The sequence below is a fragment of the Felis catus genome, chromosome A1 (genome assembly GCF_018350175.1).
Source record: "Felis catus isolate Fca126 chromosome A1, F.catus_Fca126_mat1.0, whole genome shotgun sequence".
Classification (NCBI taxonomy): domain Eukaryota; kingdom Metazoa; phylum Chordata; class Mammalia; order Carnivora; family Felidae; genus Felis; species Felis catus.
Window position 1 is genome coordinate 155,126,071 of NC_058368.1, and position 23,409 is coordinate 155,149,479.

General features: G+C 36.6%; 1 long non-coding RNA gene across 1 annotated transcript in view; it reads right to left on the bottom strand.

The window, feature by feature from the left end:
• The window catches only part of LOC123379109, a 175,545-nt gene that overhangs the window by 140,234 nt on the left and 11,902 nt on the right, over positions 1-23,409 (bottom strand). The window contains exon 2 of the long non-coding RNA XR_006583109.1: positions 14,743-14,838. This is a non-coding gene — a long non-coding RNA (uncharacterized LOC123379109). The remainder of the gene's footprint in view (positions 1-14,742; positions 14,839-23,409) is intronic.

Consider the following 23,409-nt stretch of genomic DNA (forward strand, 5'->3'; position numbering starts at 1 on the left):
GAACAAGCTGTTGGAGGAGGCAAAAGGAGGAAAGAACTTTTCTACCAGCTCCTATCGCCCATGGGTTAAACTATCACCCTATTAACTCCTTACACATTTCCCAGTTGCACACGTATAGACCTGAAGCACAAGTCTGGCCACACAATACCCCATGCCTGGCAGTCAACACCTTGTGCAGGAGGAGAGAAGCCCACCCGGGCACCAGGAGGCTGCTCTCAGGTCGCACCTGCCTGAAGTTAGCCCGAGTCTATTTAGAGCTGGCTGCTGCAGTGGAGGCTGAAACAAGACCACAGAGACAGAGTGCATGAAGTGGAGCCCACCCAGTGTTTACACCGAGCCTGACTGGTGAAACAAACATGCAATCAGAATGATTTGTGAAAATTAAAACAACCTTCATTCATCACTCTGTAGTCAGAACTATTCACTAAGAATTTATCTGTGAGATAAGAGATGTAAACCCAGGTAAAATTAATTTAAGTTTCCACAATTGTCATCCACTCAATAAATAATTTGCTTTGGGTCCTAACCATGCTACATGCCCAAATCCCAATTCATTTAATGCTGCAATTCACTGATCTTACCACTCTTTCAGGTCTCTTACTTTCCTCATGTCCTTCTCCCTTCTTACTTTGGATTCCATACTCCATTGTTACCAGTATTCACTTACACGTATCAACTCCCTCACTGTTCTCTCCGGAGCCCTGTGAGACAACAGAAGCAAGAGAGGAGAATTTCACTGAGCTCTCACTGCTGCAACCCCACACCTTCCTGCAAATTATTCCTACTTCTGCCTTTCTGCCTGTTTCTGTGGGTGAATGGTCTGTTCTTATGAGTGCCCTGCCCCTCTCCCCTTCTCCAGTTCCATCTCCTCTTGCCTACTAAGAGAAATTGCCCCAGTATCTATTTTCTCTTTCCCCTACCTTATCAATTTTTCCTTCTCCGCTGGATCAATTTACAGTATACAGACATACTATAGTGTTCTGGCCTTTAAAATACCCTCTTAGGAAAGTGGGTGATGGGCACTGAGAAGGGCACCTGTTGGGATGAGCACTGGGTGTTGTATGGAAACCAATTTGACAATAAATTATATAAAAAATTTAAAAAAATAAAATAGCCTCTTGATCACATCTAGCCCAAAAGACCACACCTTGCTAGTTAACAACCCATTTCTCCGCTCCTCTTGACAGAATTCCTCCACAGCTTCTTCTCCCCACGTTCTCCCTTGAACCTCCTCCCATATGCCTTTATCCATAAGTCTTCATCAAATCTTCGCTTCTCAAGGTCGTTAATGATTACCACACTGATGAATGCGATGGTCATTTACTAGTTCTCATCTTCAACATCAACCAGCATTTGACACAGACGATCTTTCCTCTTTTTAAATTTTTTTGTGTTGCTGTTTTGTTTTTTTTTCCATGTGGCTTCTGGGGCCACATCCCCTGAAAATTTCTCTTCTCTTTCACTGTCTGTTCCTTCTCATTCTCTTTGTTGACTCTTCTTCATCTCTCCAACCTCTCAATTTTGGATAGCCTCAGGCCTCAATTTTGTGCCTTCTTTTCTCTATATGCACTCAGACTTTAGGTAACCTCATCCAGTTTTCATGGTTGTAATTTACCATCTATTCCTGAAGATCTCCAAGTGTGATATCTCCAGTCTTGACCTCCTCCCTGAATCCCAGATTCACATATCTGGCCGCCTGTATGACATCTCTAGAAGTGTCTAAAAGGCATCTTACACTTAATGTGTCAGGAACACAATTCCTGGTTCCCTCTTATCTTCATCTCCCCAAAAGTCAACTCCTCCCCATCTGAACAATGGTTTTGTGAGACAAAAATCTAGTAGTTATCCCTGTTTGCCTCTCCTCTTTATATCTCATAGGTCATCTGTCAGCAAATTTTATCTGCTCAACTTTCAGAATATAACGAAATCTGAGCACTTCTCACAAAGTCCCCATGAATGAGTTAAATCAATTGTTAAGAGCAAAAGATGAGCAAGAAAAGAACAATAGATATTCATTAAATTTCTTCATACAGTTTTTAATGGTTCTTGAAAAACCTCACTTGACTTTGTCAAAGTGAGAAATCCAAATGATTCAGGAAACCACATGGTTTTTGTTTATAAATTTCGTAAGTAAATCTAACAGACAAAATTGAATTTTTTTACTCTGAATCATTAAAACCCCAGTTTATACTTAATATACATGTGAATTTCTTGAACTACCTTAAATACTACTGTGAGAGCACAAAATGGGAAAAGAGTGGAAATTAAATAGGGTTGGGATTCTTCAAGGTGTCTCTGATGGTAGGAGAGAAGACCACAAGCAAGGGAGTGATTATATTGCATAGAATGTCACGTGGGAAAGGAAAGGGATATTTCAGTCAGTCGCTACAGCACCAAAAATTTAAATTTTAGGGGTGCCTGGGTGGCTCAAGCAGTTGAGCATCCAACTTGATTTCAGCTCAGGTCACAATTTCATGGTGTGTGAGATCGAGCCCCAAGTAGGACTCTGTGCTGACAGCACGGAGCCTGCTTGGGATTCTCTCTCTCCCTACCTCTTCTGCTCACACATGCGCTCTCGCTCTAAAAATATATAAACATTTTTTTAATTCCAATTTTAATTTACATCCTGGATAAATCAAAAAGTATATTTTTTAAAGAGGGGATAAATGATGTCAATTAATTAATATGACCTCTGTTTACATCCCAATTCTGAAAATAAAAATGATTGCATTTAGTAATGCAATTCCATGACAAAAATTTCTAAATACATAAATTTTAAGAGATGGTAAAGAAAACCAACCTCATTAACATTGGGCTAAACTTCAAACCAGTAAGTTGAGCTTCCCTGCCTCAGGAAGTTTCCATTTAGACAGTCTCATAAATGACATTGTTGCATAAGAGCCCCATAATAGTGAAGTTCCAATGGAGATTTATCTTTTTTTTTTTAAATTGCAATGTAGCATTAAATGAAACCAGATGTGAATCTGCAGTCCAATTAGATTCCATGTGCAAATCCAGACAAAGTCCCCATGGGCATATGGCAGACAAAATATACCCAAGGACAGCTCAGCTAACGCCTCCACCTTCACCAAGTCAGTCATACCTGATGGTATATTCTTCCTAATGTTCTCATCATCACAACATAAACAAGCTCTATCCTTTTTCCCATCTTCTTTCCAAATACAACAGACTCTAAGTCCTCATTCCTCTTTAAAGTCAACCGGATGTTATCCTTTCTCATAGCCTGGGGGTCCTGTTACCAGACTTATTCTATTTTCCCCCAAATCTCTAACTTTCCTCACGCTTTACTGGTTCTTTCCCATCTACCTTCAAATCAACAGGAACCTGAAAAGCCATTTTAAACAAATATGCCCTGGACCTCAAGATTTATTCCAATTACTACTGTTTTTTCTTTTCTTCTTTTTGCCGTTCTCAAGTGAGTGATCTCAACTCCTTGTTTCAATTTCTGCAATCTCCTATGAAATTATTTTCCTACTACAGTGTCCCTAAAATGCCTCTACCTGATAATACAGGCTCTCTCTTTCTGAGTAACTGTAGTGGTCTTTCCTCAATGCTCCCATCAGGCTGAGCTTCTGAGCCACCCATGGCCCTGGGGATTCATGTCTCCACACTGCAACAGCATGCTCCTCTTCCTACAGTTGAGATTGTCCCTGTCATCTCCCTCAGTGCTTCTCTCCCATTCCTTGTTTTACTTGTTGGTGTTTCCTGTAAGCTCGGTCCTTTTTTTCTGCTCAAGAACATTTCTACATTAGCTATAGCATATCCAGATTAAGAGTCCCATTTTCAACAATACAGGTCTGGGGACTTGTATCTGAGTTATGAACTCATATCTCCCTGTGCCCACAGAGCACCATTTTCACAAATTTGACATGTCCAAAACCAAATTCATTTTTCTCTAATCCAGACTCTGTAAACCATATCAATATCAATACCAAAATTTGCTTCCACCTGCAGATTAAAGTCTTAGAATCATATATGAGCTCTCTTCCTTTTATGCCAGTACTCAATCTCTGATCGAGTTATTTTAGACCATTATTTACAATAAAAATGATGACAAAAACTAAGACATACATATACAATGCCTTGTACACATTTCATCATTTCAGTTCCTAACTAGGTCCCAGTCTTAGTCCACCTTAACTAGAACCTTTTGCAATGAAATTACTAAACAATTTCCTTTCTTCCTCCAGTTTTCCTTCCCTACCCGCTCACTTCCAATCCATCCTTCCATATACTGCCAAATAAATATTTTAATCCTGGCCATAGCTTTCAAATGTTTATTATCATTTGTATGAATTGTTGATAGGCCAGAGATGCACATATGCTTCAGATTTACAGTCTAAGTATCACTGATGGTATGTTTTTTCTTACAGATCATGAACTATTGATTGTAAAGATAAAAATGTCAAGCTTTAAGGTCTTTCAGGACCTTCATGTTGGTCACAATAATTTTGGTGTGGGCTGTAGTGGCAATCAATCCCAAAATCTTCGTGCTTTTAAGCACATATTAGAATTTTGGGGAACTAATAACTGTCACTGTGGGTTGGATACCTTCCCGATACTTAACTTTGTCATATTTTGTTATTAAAGTTCACTAGATTCATAAAGTGATTTGAGAAATGTTCTCTTTGTGTGCTCTCAATCAGCTTCTATATTACGGGAATTTTTAATCATCGGGACTTTAAACACACGAATGATCAAACTTTATTTAAAATGTTTTTTCAACAGTTGTAGGTGCGCTTAAAATTTCCACCTTTTTTGAGACCGGTTTTGAAAACTTATGTACTGTTGGGAACTTACATATTTTGTTGAGACTTTTTAAATTCATTAGCAGAGTGGTATATACAACTCTCTTAAAATGTTTAAACTTTTCCATCTATTGATATATGCCCTTTTAAAATTATGAACTTTTACATTTAGCTTTCCCTTTCTTTTCTTCTTGCTTGGATATGCCAGAAGTGTTTTTATTAGTTATTATTCTGCCTTTTTTATTGTTTTTATTTCTTAAAAATAAATTACTTATCAAAGCATATTTTTCTTCCTGAGTTTCTTATATTTGCTTTATTGTTTTTCATCAAACTTTTTGGGTTAAATATTAAATTACTTGATTTTCACTCTTTGTTGTTTAATAAACAAGTAACTCCTGGCTATAAATGTGCCTTCAAGCCATGACTTTGGAAACATCACAGAGAGGTCAATTTAGAAATTCTCCTTGTCTCTCTAAACACACTATCTAAAGTCTGTAGTATTACTTTAACCTAAGAGCTCTTTAACAAAATGATTTATTTTGCTTTTAATATCCAAGTAGTTTGAATTTTTTGTTTAGACTTTTGCAATTAAGTTTTCATTTCGTTGTAATGCCATTAAAAACTATAGCTTACAATTTCTACTCCTTGCTTTTACTTAAGATTTTGAGAGTTTATGGGTATGATCACTTTTTGTAAACATTTCTGAAGCATTTGCAAAGAAAATATTGTTTCTATAGACTACAGAGCTTTTACACAGATGCGTATATATTTTTATAAAACTTTATAGTATATGTATACATACCATATATCATGTTTAAATAAAAATAATGACATAGGTACAATTATGTTGATCACATTCTTTCAAGTCCATCAGTCCTTATTTATTTTTTGACTTTTTGATATGTCAAAGACGAGTAATAGTATGTGATAAAGCATCCCATTACAATTGCATTTCTGTCAGTCTTTCCATGTACTTCTAACTGTTTATGCTGTGTGTAGTTCAATATTGTCTTTTTAGTTACATAATGTTTCATGACTGATGTAACTTTTTTGTGGACATTAGCTTTTATCAATATAAAAGCATCACATTACATGCTTTTTGTTCTTGAATTCTATTTCATATTCAAGTTACATCACTTACTCTGTTCTTTTTTTTTTTTTTGTAAGTCTGCTATATCTTTGTCCATAACTTTTTACTAGGCATTATATTTCATGCTGTTTTAGATGTGATCTAAACAATTTTTTTGTAGAAGGCTGTAACCAGTCTAAATTTTGTTCTTTATAAATAACATAGTTTTTTGCTAATATACCTGAGAGTTATGCTCAATTTTTAGAATATAATAATTTTACCAATATATACATAATAAAAGCAGTATTGCCCAGTACCTTGTGAGCTATTTCTATATGTAAAAAAAATCAGATCTTATTTTTGCTAATGAATCTTCTTCTGTTACATCTTTGCTTATTACTTCTGTTCACTTATTCTGTTCTTTTTTAATATATGTAGATTAAAACATAAAGCTCTGCCCATTCATTTTCAATTATCTCTATTTTTCCTGAAGTTTTAACATTTTATCACATCTATTTTTTCATTTTTATTTTGTTAATTTTATTTTCTTTCTGTTAATTTTCTGTAGCCTGCTTTCCTGAAGTTACTATCTAATAGCTATTTGTTTCAGACCTATACAATAGTTCTGCATCTCATTTTTCTTTTGTTTTCATAATTACTTGATAGTCTAGTATATGTTTTATTGAAACTCATTGGAAACAGGAATCAAAAATTTTCTAAAATTTTCCCTTGTCTCTGACCATAGATGTACTAAAGAGAACATATCTTCTATCCTGATTCTACAGGCAGTTCCCTGCTTTTGATCTCAAGTAACTGGCTATAATATTTATTGCCTCAGGTAATAATCTATTTAATACCAGCCTTCTACAGGAAAGAGCCTCAGGGTTATGGTCTCATGGATGATGTGGCCATCCTGCCCACATCCTGACTTCACTTTTTAGAACTATGAAAGATAAAGAAGAATGCATTAGCAGACCTGAGAATATTGGTAACACCAGAAGAAAACAATGGAATGTTCAAAGGAATGAAGATAATATTTGACCAAGATGTCACAGTGAGTATACATCTCTTTCTCCCGTCTCACCTAAAGTCCCTGTAAAGATAGAAAAACACTTCCTAAAATGTATTGATATACATCAGTGAAAATGAGAATGTCATTAATAGACTAGAAATTCTCAGGAATTACTGAGAAACAGACCATAACCAATCACATACACAAAAAAGAAAAGCAATCCCAGGGTGCTCTGGACTCAGAAACTAAGGTTCTTGGAATATCATGAAGTTGATTGTCCACTGCCCAGAACCGTGGGCAACAGAGGTGTTTACGTGGAAGCTGCAACAGCACAATGAATAAATGTGCTAGGTCTGAAAAGGCAGCACATTAGCCCAGATAGCTAGCAAAGTCCAGGAAAAATGGAAATTTCTTATCTCTAGAACTTGCATACCCTGTGCAACAGTATGTATGGTTTCTCCCCTAGAATCACCAGAGACCATGTATAGATTGTGAGCAAAGATATTTAAGCACGAAGATGAGCAGCAAGATAATCACCAAATATTTGAAGAAGCCATCAGCATGGTGGAGAAAGACAATAAAATCATCAAAGAATAACAGCTGAAAATTAACCGTTTGCATAGCAGAGGAAATATGTCAAACATACATACTTGATATATTTAGAGAACTTCAAAAAGATATTTCATACACAAAATAGAAACAATGACCTTGGAAATTTTAAACATGACTGTCAAAAAATTTTAAGCAATAATTTTGAAAGCTAAATGAAATGAAAATGTGGCTCAAGAATAAATTCACATACTGGAAGAACGACCTAAAAGACTCTTTAAAAACTTGATACAAATAACACCATAACCCCCCCCCCCAAATCTAAGACACATAAATGATAAATGTCAAAGTTTCAATATCCATCACACTAGATTTATAGAAGGAAAAACAAACACAAAGAAGGAAAAGAAATAATCAAGAAAATTATATAAGAAAATTTCCCAGAGCTTAAAAAAAAAATAGACACATACCTTTGGGTCTACCTAGGGCTCAAAAGAACAAAAGAAAAGAGATATACATGAAGACAATTCCAAGTAGGGTTTCAGCACCCAAAAAGAAAAGGAAAATCCTAAAGTTTCCACAGAGAAGTAACCAGGTGACTTACAAAGGAATGAGACCCAGTATATTTGTATCAGATTTCTTATCAACAACTTATTCTAGAAGACAATGGATGAATGCTTTCAAATAACAGGAAGGACATTTCTTTAAACGTAATCCTTGACCCAGCTAAATTTTTAATCAGTTATAAAAGGAAAATAACAGCTTATTCGGAAAAGCAAAGGCTCAGAAAATCCACCACCCTCATATACTTTCTAAAAATAACTACTTGAGAATGTTCTATTTTATACCAATGAAAACTTCAGTAAAACAGATTACAAAATGACCTAAAACAGTGAAAAAAAGGAGTAGAAACCCAAAAGAGAATAATTACTATAGAAGAAAGTATTAAAGATTATGCCTAAAATGGTAGCAAAACCAGATGACTTTATGGAAAAGTTTTAGTAAATACTTCCCAGAACAGATAATCCCCATGAGCAAAGAAAAATAGAAAAATGTGGAAGTCTGCCCAACATAGTCTTCAAGGCTAGCAAAGCCCTGATACTAAAAATTGGACAAGGATAAGACAATAAAATAAAACTGTAGTCTAATTTCATTTATTACATAAATTCAAGAATTATTAATAAGTGAATCCCACAGTCTAGCCACAAAATAAAACATTGTTATCAAATAAAATTTGTCATAGAAATGAAAGGCTGATGTAACCCTAGGAACCTAATTTAATACAGTAATTCAGTACAAGAAGTGGATTAAAGGAAGAAAATATGATAATCTCCATTGATGCCAAAAATTTTTCATAAAATTCAACCCCATTACTGATTTAAAGTGGTGATTAGATGCTCTGTTACTGTGAAATTCTATCATCCCCAAGGAAAACAAGAAGTCCATCTTCATTGGAACATACCCATCAGGAACCCCACTTACAGAGGACAGCCATGAACCGATTTTCTGAAGAATTATGGTATTCCTTCACCATTGTGTTTTTCAATGCCTCATTGAAGAGAATGTTTTCTGGCCCTACTTGATAAATATAATTAAAGAATGTGTGAGCAGTTATACATAATTCCACTACAACATTTCTATCCAAACAATTATTTTTATCTCTTCCTCTACAAAATATTGAAGCATTTCTGGTACTCCACCTCATGTAATGTAAGCCAACACAAAGAAGAGAGAGTCAATCATCAGAACAAGCTATGAGAATGATTCTCTGCTACTTTGCATATTGGTAAGTCTCCTGTGCCTTGCCTTGTGGTTATTTGGTACCACCCCCTGACCAGAAAGCAAACTCTACTGAGAGAACAGAACACCTCCTTACACTTAAACATGTACATCCCTTGTAATATTTAAAACAGTATCTTAGGGGTGCCTGGGTGTTTCAGTCAGTTAAGTGTCCGACTTCGGCTCAGGTCATGATCTTGTAGCTCATGAGTATGAGCCTCACATTAGGATCTGTGCTAACAGCTCAGAGCCTAGAGCCTGCTTCACATTGTGTGTGTGTGTATGTGTGTGTGTGTGTGTGTGTGTGTGTGTGTGTCTCAAAAACAAATAAACATTAAATAATAATTAAAAAACAGTATCTTGTACATCCCAAATATTAATGATTCATTTTTATTAACTTAATTTTAAAAAGTAATAATAAATAAAAGCTTGATCCACACCTTACATCACATAGAAATTAAACCTTTAAAACAATTTTAAGAAACAAGAAATAAATACTTTAAGAAAAAAAAATTTTATGTATTTAACTTTATTTTAACCCAATGGACAAAAAGGGAACATTTGTTTTCCTCATTTAATTACATTTAACTTAGTTTTAAGGCCTGAGTAAACCTTTTCTCTGCGTTTTAGGACCTTCCCATCTTCCAACAAGAACAAGCTTTCTTTGTCAGTGTATTGGCCGCTTTCTAAGAGCCGTAACGTGTAAAGTGAGATACAGAGTGGAACCCTAGATACCTGGAAAAATTAATACCTAATTCCTTAACACTCACCAACTGTAAGCTACGTAGTTGCCATTGCACAAAAGGACATTTCCATTATCAGAAATAATGAAGCATATTTCCCCAGTACCCACTCGGCTCGGGTAATACATCTGAGGCTTTGTGGTAGAAATTAATGATCTCAGTAGTACTCCAGTGGCCTGGAATCCTTAATGAACATCCCTAAACACTTTACCTAACGCTGATAACAGACATGGGCACTGTGGGGAAAAAGAAGCCCATAATTACTCAGCTTTTTATTTAAATCATCTTACAAGTTGTTTAGTCTCTCTTTACATAATTTGGAGTATAGATTTCATTCCTGAACCGGTCTTGGTGTTAAAGACACCACATACCCTGACACCCGTGGACAGGCAGGGAAGAATAGGTATAGAGAAAGTATCCCTGTGCCCAGTAGCTCAAGTTCCGTGTGAGAAATGAGTCTTTAATTTACTGGAGCCAGTTTACAAGTCAGTGGCCATCCACCCAGTTCTGGTCTATCCAATGCTAATGGAAAATTATAATGAGCATTTGAATGGGCTAGAGCTCGACAGATAAGAAATCACTGTATAGTGAGAGTCATTTTACAAACTACCTCCATCTCCAGAAAATTAGGCTGGCACACTTTCCTTCCTACCACCCCATTTTTTCAACTCGGTTTGGAAGTCACGGGGCAGAATCTGATTCATGCCATTAACATCTCTTTGTTCTTGGTTCTACTGCTTTCACAAAAATGCTGTAGGCACTTCACTAAAATGACTAATTTACTGGAGAAGTTATCAGAGTCTGTTCAGTTTCAACTATAAAATAATTCGAGTAAGACAATGGTGCCTGCTAGCAGTCCATGGAGAAGGTTTGTCCCTGAAATGGTTTGACTCACCCCAACATTACTTATCCATGAAGTTAAAGATCTCATCTGGAATGTCCTGTTCTTAATCTATTTGTCATTGTTGTTACGAATTAAGAAATGAAAACAGATCTTTTAAAAGGTAAAACAAAGTCAAAACATTTTTCAGACTCAACTGAATTTTGCATCAGAAAATTTAAATATTTTAAACACTGTTCATGTTATATTTGGAAGCAAAATTACCTTCCCTGCAATGGTTTCAAAAGAAGTGCTTTGTTGTTTGTTCTGGTAAGTGTGAAATACTCAAGAATCCATGTATATATTCTTGTTTGCCATTTTTAATTTTTAGAAAACTGTTATTCATGACGAGCATAACAAGAAACACCAATAAGCTGAGGCTTAGAATGTAAATATAATAAGATAGAAATTGCCACGTTTGCCATTACTAAAACAGTGCTGGCTTACCAAGATGCATGCCCTTTCAGTGGATTCTGCTTAATAAACTATATTTTACGCTAACTCACCCAACACCAGTTGGAATTTTCTTCCAGTACTGAACTCTCAGACACTTCGTAACTGATTTTATCCATATGAAAAAGAGGAAATTTAGTTTTCAAATAGCCATTCATCCAATAGAATTATTGTTTCCTTACAACATTAAAAACAAAGGGATGAAATTAATTACTATAATAAATAGTAGGTGTGGAAACACTCAAACTTTTAGCATCTATCCTTCTAGAAAATTGCTACTTGAAAGGAAGTGAAGTAAAACGATAATGAAAGAAGACTAGAACGTAAACAGATAGATATGATAGAAGAATATCGAGACTAGAATAGTGACAGCATGCACTGCTTTCTGTCTCAAAATGTTTAATATTGTTTCTGTTGCTCCTCCCCCTAGTATTATAGAGCCCATGGAGGATTAGGAGAGATGAAACAGAAACATTGAAAGGGCTCAGAAATGTTAGCCCAAACATCAAAAGAGTGTAATTCCATAAAAAGCCCTCATGCCCTGAGCCCAGTCCCCAAGGTCAGCTTCAGCTCTTCCTCCTCCCCCACTTCCCTCATCCTTTGCAAAAATATTGAACTGTTTCAAATTCTCTAAGCACGACAGGCCTTCTCACATCTCCTTGCCTTTCAGAATTATGTTTCCTCTTCCCTCCCTGCTTCTGATAAATTCCTGTTTGACTAAGTTTTAGCCCAAATATAACTTCCTCTGGGAATCTTTCTCTTACTGCCCCAGAAAACCTAGATTCTCTTTCCTTTATGTTCCCACCATGTGTTATACAAGATACATTATTAGAAATGCTCTCATTTTACTCATCTTACCATAATTGTGTGCATATTTTCCTCCCCACTAAGCCCTTTTTTTGAGAGAAAGAATTATATCTGATTCAATTTTACATCCCTAACATTTTTTTTTACAGTGCCTGGCACGCTGTGGATGATCAAGACATTTTTTTAAGAATAAAATGAGAGAATTAAAATAACAAAGTTATGAATTCTGCCTGTAGTTTCATAAAGAATGTTTTGAAGTGGGAAATACAAAAGTATATATAAATAGGGTTTTTATGAGTATTTCTAAGTAGGGACTTCAAAATGGCAACTCTGCAAACAGTAAGAATTGTCATGAGACCAAAGTCAATACAGGAAGAAGGAAAGAGGTCACAAAACTGACCCATAGGAGCTCTACGTTTTACAAATTTTAGAGGTAAGTAAAGAAGGAGAAAGAGTCAACCACAAAAGAGGTAAGAATAATGCTGGGAATTGTCCAGGAAGCCAAGTAAAGATTTGTTCATGGGGGAAGAAATGGTCACCTCAGTGAAATGTTGCTAAGAAATAGAATAAAATTAGCACATAGACGTGTCCCCTGGACTGGACCATATGGAGACTTCTGGTGACTTTGACAAGAGCAATTTGTTTTCAGTGGTGGGATGAAAACTAGATTAGATTAGAGATTAAATGGAAATGCAGACAGCACACACAATTAAATATTTGAGACGTTTGGTTTAGAAAGAGAAGAGAGAAATGGGAAGGCTTAGTCGAAAGAAACATGAAGCCAAGAAAGAAGTGTTTTTAGTACAGAAGATATAAATGATCCATTAGACAGGGAAAGATTGATATCACAGGAGACAAGAGATAACTAAAGAGACACGACTGTAAGTATTTGGGAGGAGATGGGGTCCGGAGCACAAGTAAAGATTTTGGCTGCTGGTCAGAGTAGGTTCACTCTACCCACAAAAGAGGGAAGAAGAAGCTGGGTGTGGAAGCAAGGAGGTTCCTAGAAATGTTAGCAGAAAGATGAGAGTTAATTTCATGCCAAAGCTCAGAGTCCTATTTAACACCATGTTCTTTAGCTCGTGTGGAAAGGCTGCCCTTTACATTTGTGTCAATCAGGAAAGGCCATGTTTTTCAGGACTCACAAATTGCAAAATCTCAACAGCTAGCAATAACAAAGGTATGTTTCTCATTCACGTTATCATGTATGTCACAAGTCGGTCATAACCTGGCTCCACCATGTCCTTTATCTGGAACTTTGCTGATTGGCATGTAAAGAAAAAAAGAGAAGGGGCAAACTCTGCCCCTGGATCCTAAAGCTTCTGCCTGAAAGTGACACACCTCACTCCCACTCTTATTTCTTTGGCCAAAACGCATCAAAAGGCCATATGTGCATTAAACAGGCCAGAGCTATATAACCTTCCTGTAGGAAGACACTGCAGACAAAGCCACAGAACATGGGTAAAGCCATACACAACCTCCGGCAAACCTTCCAGATAAGATGGTTCATTCGCGTCTTTCAGTTAAAAAGTCTCAGGCGAAGCTAATACCCCCACTCATCGATGTTTTGTCCTGTGATTACCTATGCTCCACATCCATGTGCACTGGACTGAAATGACTAGAACGACCAGTGTATTTAGAACCTTCTCTGGGCGACTGCCACCACCTAACCTGCCATTCCAGCTGTGTCTCATTCGTCCCAATGGTGGGTAATCTCAGACAATTTCTGCCATTCTCTCATTCAGTCCATAGGACCCACGCCTTCCATAAAGTAAACTGCTCTACTTTCTACACGATTAAATGGTAAAATAGACTCTTTCTGATGATATTCACATGGCTGAATCCTAGATGTAAGAAAACTGTAGGGAACATTACGTGTGAAATCAGGGTGTTGGGTCCTAAACTGAATTAAGTACCCACTGTATTTTACAACAATTAAAAGGATTTTTGTCTTTCCTGGAGAAGGAAGAAACGCTTATGATAAATTCTATCTTTCGAAAGAATTGTGCCTAAGTTGTGCCCTTGTTATTCAAAACAGAATAACCAGTAGGGAAAAAAAAAAAACTATCACGTTGTTAATTAACTAGATGATTGCAAAGGATGGACATGATGGGGAAACGCCATGAGATGAAGCCTTGCTCTGCTAAGGTTCAAAATGCAGACAGATAATTTTAAGTTGTAGAATTCAATGACAGATAAGAGAAAGAAAGCAAGGTTGAACTAGTTCATCTATACATGAAAAAGTGTAAGGCTTCCATAGCCTTCCATAAATTACAACAGCCTCATTAGTAACTGACCAGCATAGCAATAAGATAGCAGCAAATTTTCTAGCGAACGTGGTTTACCATTTAAACAAAGTTCTTCATGGTGTTTTCCTATATTTAAAATGATTCCTGTCCAGGGCATATTGCTACTTTGTATTCCTCTTGATATTTTCATTTAAAAGAGAGCCGCTGTGCAAAATAATGTCCTTGTCTGTCCCTTCCTCATACAAACCTCCAATCAAATTTAATAAAGCTAGTTTGATACAATGCCAGCCTACACTTGGTTTACCCTTGGTCGACTTTAATAGGGTCAAAAATATTTTCGCATTGGCAGTGTACGCATTAATCATTTTTCCAGAGGATTTAGAAAATTGGAAGAGACAAGGCCAAGCAAAATTTTAAATTAATTGGGCCTACCCCAGCCTTCCAGGGTCACCTTGTGGCAGTTGTCCCACATTTTCCAGGTCACGGAGTTCCTGTGTTTCCTACAGCTGCCATGAGGAGAGATCCAGGCTGTGGGCACACAAAGGTGAAAGAATTTCCCTCAGAAAGTGCGAATTTTCCTACGGCAACCACAACAATTGCAGTTTCCAGATTGTCGCCAGACACCAGCCACTTAAATAATGCATGCTCGGCTGACGCCTCCACTTGTGCATTTTCTAATCGAGTAGTCAGGAAAATTTGCAAACACTCTGTCATTTACCATAAATCCGCTGCCTACTTATAACCACAGAGTAATTAATTTTAGTACTGCTGAGAATTATTAATTTCAGCCAGAAAAACCTGTTTTCACTCTCGCTATATCCCCCCCCCCCCCTTTCTTTTTTCCTCCACCGATACTCATCAAAAGGTTGAAGCAGTTTTCTTACAGAGGAAGGTTTATTCAGAGTGATGTTATTGACAGTCTGTAGGATAGCAAGAACGGAATCTGTATTTCTGGTTCTAATCCACACTCTTGTGCGTGTCTGGCTGGTTCACCATGTGAATGAAGGTGGCAACATAAAGTTTCTTCATGACAGTAGTGATACAGCGGCCCTTAAGCCTCACTGTGTGATAAACAACCCACCTCATGGTCTGGTTCTTCTAAGAGAAGGTAGCAATGGGCTGCGCCCTCCATGCAGAAAATACTTGGAGCCTTTTGAGCAAATTAGCAAATATTTTTCACTTGCTTAAACAATCTTGGCATTTCACAGAAGAGAGAGTAAGAATCTTCACCAAGGATAAAAATAACTTGTGGAATACACAATTACGAATACACTGGTATGAAACTCTCAGCAATCACGCGTATATCCAACATACACAGAATGAAAATGGAGCATTAAATATGGCGCGTTTTAACTTGGTAACGCTAAATCTGGCACTCCCTCATTTGATATTAGTTTCCTGCTAAAGCAGCTGCATGATATGTCACAAGAATGTCCATATTATAAATACGTAATGAGCATGAGAAAACTGGTACAGCTTTGTTTGACTAATAACCAGATCCCTCCCTATCAGTAGCAGGAACACATAGCTAGCACAAGTATGGGCACTTTAATTGCCATGGAAGATTTCGTTTCCGCTTTCCACTGCATGAGTGATCAAGAAAAAAATGAAGGGAAAGTAAACTAACATCTAGAGATGTAAACATGACTCACTGGGAAATCAGACATGGTTAAGTAAATTCCAGGATGTTTGTGGTTATCTGGGTCTAAACACTGCTGATAGTTCTGACTACTCTTGTTTTTAACTGTTTTTCCTCTGGGTGCTTCTCAGTCCAAGTGCTAAGACTTCAAAGACTTCAACCTCTTGATTATGAGCAGTCTGACTGCGGCGTAGCAAGGAAGAGATGTCAGTCAGCATTAATGAAATTACCTGGTAGAGTGTAAAATACTTCACCAAGACCACGATCTAGTGAAAAAACTAAAGATTTAAAAGCAAGGCTGACTGGTCGTGATGCACAACAGGTGCTGTATGGAAGTGTTGAATTGCTTTATTGGACACCTGAAACGAATAGAATGCCGTGTGCTAACTATGCTGGAATTAAAATAAGTAAGTAAATAAACAAACACATAAAAGCAGGGTTGAGAAAACCGGACACTGCTACCATGTGTATACTGCACCTTTTCTTTGCAATACAGTAGGGTGAGGTGACATGACTACTGTTATATTAAAATGGGAAGTTCTGAAAAGTTTTAAAAAGGCATCAAGTTACAGATACATAGAAAAAGATCATAAACAGGAAAAATATGTCAAAAGGGGAATGTTTTAAGAAAAGCTGCTTGGACTTCAGAACTACCGGGAACCTTGAGGCATTTGATACACGCCCTCGCGGACGCCTGCAGAGAACCCAGAATTCGAATCCTCAGTGCATGCTCTGGGCTCAGCAAGAGATGCATCACCCGGGAATGTGTTAGAAACGCAGACACCCGAGCCCCACCCTAAGCTACTGAATCAGAAATTTGTGCTAAGAAGATCCAGGAGAGAGACGCCTCGGTAGTTCAGTCCTTAAGTGTCTGATTCTTGATTTCAGCTCAGGTCACAATCTCACAGTCCGGTCTGTGGGACAGTGCTCTGCACCGACAGCAGTAAGATTGCTTGGGATTCTCTGTCTCTCTCTCTCTCTGTCTCTCTCTCTCTCTCCCTCCCTCCCTCCCTCCCCTGTTCTGTAAATAAATAAACACACACACACACACACACACACACACACACACACACACAAAGAAGATCCGGGAGATTTATATGCACAGTCTGAGAAGCACTGGTCTAAAACATAGCTGTGGAAGGTAAAGAAATTTCACAGATATAAAACAAATTATTGTGAAGAATCAGCTTGCCATCTTTAGTTCAAGCTGACTAATTACCTTCCAGGTCAACACTTCTTTACGACCCCCAAGTTTTCCACACACACAAAATAACATTGCTCCAGACAAGGATACAACGTACGTATCTTCAATAAACTAACTTGTATTTCATGTGAAGGGTGGGCCCACTTGAAAAAGGGAAGTATTGTATACTTAACAGTCAGGCAAAGAAACAAAAAAAACAACTAACATCTCTAAAGTGCTACTAAAGTTTCTGGTTTTATATTCCATTAACTTTTGTCTCTTTTGATCCAGCCTCTTGTTTAGAGTGGTAGATTTGGCAAACATGCCTTTGGAGCTGTAATCTTTTATCTTCTAGGTTACGAGGCAAAGCTCTGAATACTCCCAAACTGATGAAACAAAATCCATCTCTCTTTTTTTTTTTTTCCCAGTCCTTAAATTTCCTGGGCTATGATAAAGGTTCATGAGAGAAAAAAAAAAGCATTTTTTAATCACCATGATAAATAATTCAAACACTGTGTAACTAATCCAGAAAAGAACAGAGTTCAACCCCATTAATTAGTCATTACAAACTACTGACTTGTACAAGAGTATCAGTGGTGTTTCAGGCATAAAATATTAGGGAGTTATGTCCAAGATATGGAGTTAGGATACAGGACTTTTGAAAACACATGATTTTTTTTTTACTGGAAATACTTGTTACTAAATTGAAGCACCACTGAGATATTATGTTGCTCAATATTGCTCTTCTTTACTAATCACAAACATTTAAACTTTAATGCATGATATTTTGTTCAAAGCAGCACTGTGCTGATCTTCACTGTATTTTGATAGCAAACTGAATTCTTGTTCACAAGTATAGGATTTTTGTTTAGCTTCAGGCATCTGTGTTTGGATTACAAGAACGCTGATTGGTTCACTGCCAGGGGCACCCAAAGGTCAAACTGTCCTTTGAAAAGTACTGTCTCTGTCTCTCTCTCTCTGTCTCTCTGTCTCCTTTGTCTCATTAATCAGAGTTAAAAGAGGAAACAGCAATGACTTCAAATCATTTAATTCTTCTTCAAGGATATCTTTAAAAGCAGAATTCGGTGTTGGTGTGAGGTCGAGTCAAGGCGAGTACAGATCACACTGGCACACTTCTGACAGGTGACCTGAAACCTTTCAAACTGACATCTGTCACAGAGACAGACACACGTTTTTTAGCTCAAGAGCTTGTTTTCCTGACATTTCATTTTTCATCAGATTTCGAGAGAAGGGAAAAAAGATGAACTTGAAAAAGTCTTGCCAGGGGCAGAAAATAAGATCAGGTTTTCTGCAGCTGCCTGACTCACCTTTAAAGGTTAGAGGTCTAGCAAAAGTGAACAAAAAAGATCTCAGTTTGATGTGATTGGATAAAAGGACATGTTATTACTTTAAATACGTTTCTGAGGCTTGCATAACCATTAGGCAGCATTACTGGAAAAATGGAATCAGAGTGAGATTACATATCCATTTTAAATCCCAATTTCAGAGTTTAGTCATGGAGTAAATCAAATCCAACCTCACCTATTCATCTGGCACAAAAGATGAAATCCACAGGTGCATGAATTTTCTCCTGAATTGAATAATCTCTTGCTCCTATGGTATTGAAATGGCCAGTGAAATTTAGGCAAGGTGCAGAAACTCTTACCCTGGACTAGAAGGAGAGCGCATTACAATAGTTACATTGTTTACCTTGACCAAAAAACATTAGGAAAATGTATCTATTGAATAATAGAGCAAAGAACTCAGAGTCCAAAAATACCTGGGTTATAGTCCTGGCTCTACTAAAAGTATGACGTTGGGCAAGTGACACTTCGGTTTCAGTTTTGTCACCTGCAAACGGGGGAAATCATTCTATCTTGTGGAGTTCTACGAGATAACGTATTAGTATGCAGCCAAATATAAAACAACATATTGAACAACTGACACTATATTATGCTGTTTTTTTTTATTCTGGTGCCTAACACAGATATTCCACGACTTACAACAGGGATATGCCTGGAAATATCTTAAGGTGAAAATGCATCTAATGTGTCTAACCTACCGAACATCCTAGCTTAGCCTCGCCTGCCTTACACACGCTCAGAACACTTACATTAGCCTACAGTTGGGCAAATTCATCTAACACAAAGCCTGTTTTATAGTAAATTGCCACATATCTCGCGTGGTTGCCTGACTGCTCTACTGAAAGTGAAAACACCAGAATGGCTGTACAGGTACAGAGGGGTTGTGAGTGTCTGGGCTGTTTGTCCTAATGATCGCGTGGCTGCCCGTGCGGCCACTGCCCGGCATCACGAGAGGATCCCACCACATGTCACTAGCCCAGGAGAAGGTCAAAATTCAAATTTTAAGGTACAATTTCTACGGAATGAATATCGCTTTTGCGCCACTGTAAAGTCAAAAAATCACACATCAAATCATTGTAAGTCAGGGACCAGTGGGTACAGTACTTTACATGAAATTAGCACTCATTAAGTGTGTCCTGATTTAAAATGAAAGGCAATACTTTCATTTTATTATCAGATCACCAATTTTTTTAAGTGAGTCTAGGAAATTTCTCTACGAGGAACAGCATGGATAAAGGTTGAGAGATGTATTTTTACAGATTATCTCCAAATATGGATACAGGAGCAATAACTTTAGAATTCACTAAGAGACTGGGCACATACGAGACCATATGATTTTCAAGCTCAAGCAATCAGGCAAATCAAATGTATTGGAACAGAATCATCCGTATTTCCTAAAATAATGGCTCACATGTTGCTAACTAGCCAGTGTTCCTTTGGGTAATCGGATGAGGAGTTTTCAGCCATATTGCTCATTGTAATAAAGAATCTGAGAAAGTACTAAATATTACTAAGTAATAGGAACTAAATATCTTTGATCTAGCCAACTAATTGTAAAATCAGTCTTATCTTGCTAAGTACATCATCATCAAAACAGTCTCAAAATGCTATTTATATTTCCTTTCTGATAACCCTTCTCCACAAAGATATAACATTGCAGAATGTCTTATACATTTATGATACCTAATATTAATATCTGGTGCTTTTTATCAAACTGCTCAAGTAAAAAAGTACATGACAGATTAAGTATATGAAAGGTTAAGCCCCTCAGGCCTAGAATTTGGGGTGTGACATCTACTCCTGCAGGTACATGGGGATCCGGGGTTCAAGGCTCTATTGATAATCCTACCCTTTTTCCTACTTTATAATAATCTATGATAATCCACCCTTATTTCAAGTCCACTTTTTAGCACACTTCACATTAATAGATACAAGTAAATGAAAACAATGTAGGAATATTTCATGTCAGAGAAATCTAATAGTATGTATTTTAGAATACGCAGCAATGCAACACATACTATTTGTTTGATCCCGTTCTTTCAGATATTGAGTTCTGTTCTTCCTTTAAGTAGAATCATAATCATCATACTACATGTTTCAATTCTTGCTTTTGAAAAGAGACTCTACAAAAGTAGTGAAAAGAACTTGGATCAATCCTTAAATCTATTTTTTAACCTCCTTAGGGTGTCCTATGTTGCTATTTTGGAGAAGTTGCCTAGTTTTAGAGAAGTTGCCTAGTTTTTATAGTTCACAGTCATTCTGTATTATTTCCCTGACAAGCCTGAGAAAAACTTTTTTATACAAATTTAATTTAGTTTATGAGATTTGTTCTGCACACTTTGGATGCTCAATAGTTGTTACGATAATAGTTATTTTAGTACTGATCACAGAATAAGGCTGCGTGAAAATATTAATCTATACTACCAGAAACCATAGGATTATAGAATCATCTAAACAACAAGTATATAAAACTTTCTTGCAGCAATTCTGTAGTACTTCTGAGATCTCACCAACCTTATCTGACATTCTAATTTACTTTTTTTAGATGAATATATTGTCCTGAATCATAATCTGTGTCTTTTAACATTTTTTTTTGCAATTCTCTTTTTTTTTTTGCAATTCTTGATTTCCAATAATAGGATTTTAAAAGAACATTTTTATTATTTTTGAGATGTATAATCTGTACATTTCTGCTTCCTTAATATTTATTTATTCACAATTATACAATACATTTAGGGACTGGACTTTACAAGTGTTTCTTGATTTCCAAGAACAGGCAAGACCCATTTATGAGACTTTAAAAGCCATTCTTTTTCAAAACAAAAAGTTACATTGTTCTAACGTCATGTGAACTAAAGTGCCAGAGTTCAATTTCAGTTCAGAAGAACAAACCCAGAAGATATGAGTGGGCTTCCAATTTGGTGAAATATTTTAGATTTAGCATCTGAACTGTAGAAGAAAAATGATACAAAGTAACACTTCAGAGCCTATGAACAAACAGACATTTCATCCACTGGGTGGCTTTAGACAAGAACAAAGGGCTGTAAATGACCGCTTTAGCTTATTTCCTCTGCACCCTACTCCATGAGTCACGAAAAGGGGCTCTATGGACTTGAGCAGGGTCTCCATCTTTCTTTTTAAGTTTATTTATTTTGAGACAGAGAGAACGTGTGCAACAGACATATGGGCGGTGGGGAGAGGGTGAGAAAAAGAATCTCAAGCAGGCTCTGCACTGTCAGCACAGAGCCCCATCTGGGGCTCAAACTCACTAGCCATGAGATCATGACCTGAGCCAAAATCAAGAGTCAAATAAATGCTTAACCGACTGAGCCATTCAGGTACCCCAAGCTGGGTCTAGATCTGATCAGGAAAACAGACCGTGGCACAGTCATTAGAATCTATCCACTTCAGCCAGCCCCCTAGGTGTGCATCGCTCATGTGAAGGCAGTCTTCATCCACTGGTAATACTTTCAAAGGAGGAAAGCATGACCTCTACCTTCTCATTTAAGACAATGCTGCACACAACCTGTCTTCAGCCTGCCCTGTGCCTTTTCTTTATCCATCTTTGTACTCTGTCCCAATCTCTGGCTTGGCCAAGTAAGTGTCCCATATCAGACATTTTCTTCTTTAAAATTAGACTTTGTTTTCTGATTACATCAGCAATACAAACATGTTCACTGGACATAAAGAAACAGGCAAAAGCATATTTGCTTTCAGTCATTTTTTTCCCTAAGTTGTGATTTAAATACTTGAGAACATACAAAAAGTACAATTATGTATTCAGCTTTTTTTTTTACCATACCATAAATATTTCCCTATTGCTATAAAACATTATGTTTAAAGATAATATTACTGGCTGCATGACATTCTCTCAATATAATCTCAATGGTGTATTTCATGTCCTTTCATCCATTTATCACTTAGTGAGTTTTCTTGTCATTTTCAAATTTTATGTCTTCATAGATTAAAAATTAATCACTTTTTCTATTCAAAAATATTACCTGATTTTTACTTGTCTTTTAAGTTACTTAAGAGGTTTTTGATCAGTAGAGGTGTTTAATATTTATCTTAACAATTATATTGATCTTTGATTTTTTTCAGTTGCTCATTCTATTTTTTTTTCTACTTTTGGTTTTTCCCCATTGCTTATTAAGCTTGGAAGTTCTTTCTCAAATAGCAAAAATTCACCCATATTGTTTAAAAAATATTATTTAATATGGCTTATTGCTGAAATGGAAAATTTACCATATTATTCAATCTACTTTTGTATATGTTTAAATGATTTTGTATTTAAAATAAAGAAACATTCTGGCTTCTTTCCATCCTATAGATACTTACTTTTCCTTAATTATATCTTCTCAGGGCTCTGATGGACACAGTGTTGATTTGAAGTAAAGTACTAATGAATAATAATGGTATTATGCCACTTGCTCCCCAAGTTTGGTATACACAAGGATTATGTGGGGTATTTGTCAAAGGGGCTAGGTAGAGACCTAGGAATTCACATTTTTAACAAGTACTAGGAGTGATTATGCTGAGATGGTCTATGGACCACACTGGAACTATGTGCTCCATATTTTAAAATTAGATAAGTGATTTCAACACATGGTGCTGGAACACTTGGATATCCATATGCAAAAAAAAAAATGAATTGCAATCCATATCTTTCACCATATATTAAAATTAACTGAAAATGAATCACAAAAAGAAAATACTTGGTTATAGATCTAAATGTAAAACCTAAAACTACAAAACTTCTAGAAGAAAACATAGAACAAAATCTTGGTGGTCTTGGCTTATGCAAAGTTTTCTTAGTTATGATGACAAATGAATGATCCATAAAATTTAAAAAAAGATTGGTAAGTAGGACCTGATCAGAATTTAAAACATCTGCTCTTTGAAAGACACTATGA